Here is a 6,000-nt window from a genome sequence, read left to right as displayed (position 1 = left end):
AGGATGTGCAAGTTTCTGTCATTGTAAACATTCAATCAACCGCATGCTTAATAAAACCGAATTGTATTACACACCAACAAAGATTCATATGACACAGTTAAATGGGTGGTTCATATAATTAGTTTGTTATGGATGAGGGAGATGTGAAAATGTTCACGTGGTGTTTTGTAAGAAGATAATTCACTTTCATGTTCAACTTAACATTAACGCAGAGCTGGATTGGTCTGTCTTTATCATCTGTTCACAAAAGTCCCAGAAGTGCAGGTTAGTGAATAAGATTCAGTGAGATTTAGCAAATGCAACTTACATAAACACTGAATCAGCACTGTAGGCTAATGTTACCTGATTTTTGGGATTATTGACCTATTGAAAACCATGTAGATAACTCCACGTTTTTTGTATTTGACTTGATTAAGTGTAACTCTTTCATTTGAGTAATTAAGTTAGGTTGGTTGAAATGTTTTTAGTGGACCGAGACTTCATAAATTCATTATTATGCCTGGGGTGGTTTACGATGCTACTCCATCACAAAACGCATGCTAGCAAACTTAAAATAACAGCGTTTGATTACATGTTTTGTAGGGCTACCTGATTTGCTTGCTTTCTCACATAAGCTGGCGTGTGTCTCATAAACCAACACATGAATAAACAGACTCCTGTAAACACAAAAGCAAGCAATGGCTGATAATGTTAGAATATAATATGGTTAGGATATATGCATCATCCTATTGCAAAAAGTGTGTAGCGATAATATGATGACAGAAACATTAAGAAAGCGAAGGTAGGTGGGGCTTTATTATGTGTGTCACTACCAACTCTGTTTAACTGCCGCTGTTTCCCTGTAATAATACTGCGTTCATTGCCCATCTGCGCATGTGCACACATATTGTGTTCAACAGAATATACAAGAATACACCAACAGATTACTCTTATACCTACATATAATGTATTGATTAACAAAAAGCTGTATTTGTGACACAGTTTTGTGATAGCCTACCTGTGCACCCCTGTTCGTGCACCAGATATGCTATCACACTTCACATTTTTTTTAGTAGAGGTCAAATTGTGAACTTCAAGAAAGCAAAGGGAGATGCTTTTAAACCCAAATCAGTTTTGAATTTGCAATGCTGTTCATTACAGTAATAAGCTCACATGTCAATTCAATTCAACTGCCACACTGTTTCCCAGTAATAAAATGCTGTCATTTTCATTTATCAACAGAATGCACACATGCGCACGCATAGCTTGTGTTTAACAAAATGTTAGGTGAAAATTCACTCAAGTCATGTCAGGACTCCGGAGTTGTAGATCAATATATTTATTCAGTAACAATTGCAATCGGGCTCACTCACAACAACACAAGGATGAAAGTGAAGCAATTTCACTAACATCGCACAGAATCAGTGCGGTTTATATACTGTACTTAAAATGTATCTAATTCTGACATCATAAATGTGTCTAATGTCAGCAAGAATAGCCACGCTCGACTAAAAGTCCTTTTGTGTCATCAACTGCGCTTTCTGAAATGCAAGGATGTCAGTTTTACATAGGGTCGAACAAGCACAGTTTGACCCTTCTTATCACCTCTGAGTTCACCCAAAAATATGCAGAGGGTCCCTCTCCTTACGCATATAACTCTTACTCATATGCAGACTACGTGGCGTCAGCACCTAATAATCTAAGTTACACCACCACCAAGGTACCACAAATGAAAAGTCTTGACAGCCATCTCTTGCTGTGGAGAGAAGGCAACAGACAACAGACATATTTCTATTCTCTTGAATTGTCTTTAATCCTTCTACAGAATGCACACATACACACATGTAGTTTGTGTTTAAAATACATTTGCAAAAAAAACAAAAATATGAACAACCAAAGCATTATGCACAATACAACAAAATGCTTATAACAATATTGCATATCATAGTACAAATGTACAATAACAACAACTATAACAATATAGAAGTTGTAGGGCCTGTAACAAACACATTAGCATGACAGATTAGCTCTAAAGCAGTGAGTCTTTAAACGCTTTGTGATGTTCTTGAATGTAAATTGAATTGAAGTACCACTAATGAAAAGAGTCTTGATTGCCATCTCTCACTGTGGAGAGAAGGCAAAGACAACAGATGTTCTTCAGATGAATTAAGTAGTCGAGTTCTTTGTAGATTTTAATAGCAGAGTGTGTGATGTCTGCATATGTGTACCAGAATCTCAGTGGGTCATTGGTGTAAGAGAATTCCTGCCCTTGCCTTTGTTAGATTATATCTATTGCTCATCCAACACGTGGTGGGAAAGTCAAACCTTTCATACGTAGGGTAAAATGTTAGCATCCATGTTAGCATAGACTCTTGCTGAGGCACAATCACATTCGCATTTTCTTGTGGAAATGCATCTGTAGTTTTTCATCTGCTGTACTATTATAGTAGTATACTATAGTATTATAGTAGTATATGTATGTATAGCAGTATCTTGTATGTCCTTTCTATCCAAATAAACATAGCAGTAGTAGGCTAGACATTTCAGTACAGTAAAATGGAAAGTAGATCCATGACATTGGCATGGTGAGTAACAAACTGTATTAAGTATGAAGTCACTTGCAAAGCACAGATCTGTCACCCATGTGGGTGTGAGAGAAACACAAGAGCACGTTTCCCACAACAACAACAACAGAACACCTCAGAGTTCCCCAAGCCAGTTGACTGTTAGCCAGTGGGATGGGTCAAAGGTCAAAAGCCAGAGGTGAGAGCCCTCCAACTCCCCCCCAACAACATGTTGTGCTGTTGGTGTGTTATGTCTCCCCTCCCCCTGTGGCTGTTACAGGTGGGAACTGTAATTCACTGGGGATGATATTCCCTCTTGTCATTCTGAAAAGAGTATAGAAAACCAAACCACAAACTGTATTTGGTTGAAATTTGAAAAAAAACATGGTGTGTGATGAACTATGTGTTCTCAAAAAACTGAAAAATGAGAATTCCAAAAAAGACATACAAATGTGCAGTATGTCACACTGTAGGCTAATGTCAAACACTACAAGAGGATACGATGATATTTGCCTTTTGATAATTTTCTCGTCATTATCTGACTGACAGTTGTGGTTGAAGTTACTGGTTTTTCAGCTGGAATGGACCATGAGCGCTCATCACTTGAGCACTTGAGAGAACCATTTTACATGGTCAGTGGTTCCTCTTTTTCTTGTTTACTCATTCGCTTGTTTCTGAGAAGTCCTTTGGCGAACTGGAAAGAATTTCAAAATTTTTAGGAGGAGTGTTATGAATTTGAAGAAACTCTGCTGTTAACAAAAACAAAAAAACTAATGAAAAAAACAATTGCTATTGGAGAATATGTTTCTAAATTCTGTGAGGCTACCGAACCCAAGATATAACACTACTTAGGAGTTCAGCGTTTATTTTGTCATTTAAATCATTCCTAATTTTGTGACAGGAAATGTGCACAATGATAACCACGGTTAATGGCTCCTCTGGAGAAGTTATGAAAACATTTGATATTCTCTGTCATGGCCAGATAACACACAAAACACTATATCTGTTTATTTTGATATAATTATTGGTACAAAAATAGAGTGTTGTGATGTTTACTTTTGTAAGAACTTCTCTGATACAGAGCACCGTCAGCAGAGGTTTTTTGTTTGTTTGTTGGATGCGGTTTTAACAAGCTCACTTCCTACATCGCCGCCACAATCACGTTTTTTTCTTTTTCTTTCTTTCTGTTATTGCTGATATCAGTTTTGTTACTTTTTTGTTTAGGCTTAGTTTGGATAGGGTCACTGTAAAAGCGAGAGAGATGGGTGGAGAGAGAAAGGGTCCTCTTCCAGAACAGAGAGAAGATGTGGAACGAAAAGGAGGATGAGGCTAAAAGGCTGGATATGAAGAGACGAACAGAGGAATAAAAGAGATAGAGAGATGAAGCTGAAGATAGTGAAGGAGAAGAGAAAATGATAGAGAGAAAGAAAAAAAGAGAATGATGGTGATGCTGGCTTCTTTTTGCACAGGGCTTGCTGTTTCACTGTTACTGGGGTGTGGACGTCTGTATTTACAGTAAACACACACAAGAGGAGTGGAGTGAATCACTGATCATGAGAGACAGACACCCAGACGTCCTCCAGAAAAGACTACTTTCTATTTCCATCATCACATGCACACACACACACACACACACTTTATATACTTTATTTGATTCCATATAACAAGTCAAGTTTCATCAGGAATACCATTTTCTGAATAGTCCAACAAATATAAGCAGTTCAACAGTCCATTATGGGTTTTACAGTCCAAGGATAGAGGAAATATTGTCTCTTCCAAACAAACATACTTCCTATAATTGCTGATATTGAGCAGTACTTTACCAACTGTTTGGCCTTTGTTTTATCTAGCCCCCAATGCAAAATCCACGTACCACCAGCCTGTGAACGTGACCTAAGCTGCCAAAAACTAGGACAATCAACTGAAATTTGTGTCGTAGGTTCTCAATAATGGCAATCAGAGCATGATAGGTTATTTTTTTGCACAGTATGATTCTTCCTAAGACAGATCTAAGACCACTCAGAATGGACGGTGGTATGTTTACGCATCTGCTCATCCTCTGTGTGTGGGATCTGTGCAGGGATCAGGTCTACAACCCTGTCACCCTGAGAGCTACAGCAGTTCACACACACACACACACACACACACACACACACACACACACACACACAACCAAACACCCAACACCCAACCCACTCTCACACATGCAGAAACTTGCAGAAACACAGAAACACACACACACACACACACACACACACACACACACACACACACACACACACACACACACACACACACACACACACACACACGCACACACACTGTTCGATTCCATGGTATTGCACCCACAGAGCCTCTCTCTTGTGCAAGTCCTTGGTTTTAGGGAAGGCTCATGGGGAGTCCGTGTACTGACACTTCAATAGAAATCAGACTTTTTGTCCTTGAATCCTGCATCCATAACACTGTGATTTTCATCAGCATCAATTTACCCAAGCAATAAGGTTATATAACTGGGAATGGATCCTTACCAAAGCACTTGCAGGGATTATCATTTCTGTACATTCTTGAGTTATGTAGGTTTCTCTTGTCAGTTTTCTTAAGGCAACCTGATATTTCTTCACATGAACTGTAATGAAATTACATGAAGAAATGCTTCACCATATAGTTACTACTCTTATACATACAGTATATGCCGTAAAGTACTATAAGAAACAATCTTTTACTGATTCAGTAAAAATGGAAATGTATGTACGTTTTTAGGGCTCAGGATGTGCTCTACGAGCTCATTGTTCTGCTTCTCTCTTTGAGTGTTGGGCCGGTTGAACTTTCAGCACAGCAGGGGCCACGCGGGCCTCCAGTTAGGGGGCATGACCTTCTCTGACTCGTAAAGCTTTAACTTTGTCACTCGCAGTGCCACGGGGCACGGCCTGCCTTCACAGAGAAGGACACTCTGACACGTTCCCAGGCGAACAGGGTGAGCGCCGGAGTGAAAGGGAAAGACAGGGAAAAGAGAGCAGAAGTTGACAGGACTGGAGTCAAATAAACAGAGAGGGGAAGTGCAAGTCAAAAGAGAGAGGGAGAGAGGGAGAGAGGGAGAGAGGGAGAGACAGAGCTGACCTTACTGTGTCATGTTTACATCCAGCACTAATGAACTGCTGTCATCATTAGTGACAGAGAGGGCAGGGCACACACCAGCTGTCTCACCCCTATAAAAACCCACCAGGAAGTACAAGTGTGTGTTGGAGGGGGGACAAACATTAGCTAAATTTAAACAGAAAACACACACACACACACACACATGCTGTCAGAACAAAGGCATATGGCTATAGCATGTCTGCAAAGGGAAACAATTGTCAGATTGTTTGTCCGCTTCAACGTTCTTTGATGTTTCCACCATATTTAAATGGCAGGACTCGGAAATAGGATGGAGATTACTAAGGAACTGCACTTACAACTG

This window comes from Clupea harengus, chromosome 5 (genome assembly GCF_900700415.2).
Source record: "Clupea harengus chromosome 5, Ch_v2.0.2, whole genome shotgun sequence".
NCBI lineage: Eukaryota > Metazoa > Chordata > Actinopteri > Clupeiformes > Clupeidae > Clupea > Clupea harengus.
Note: the sequence above shows the minus strand (reverse complement) of the source record.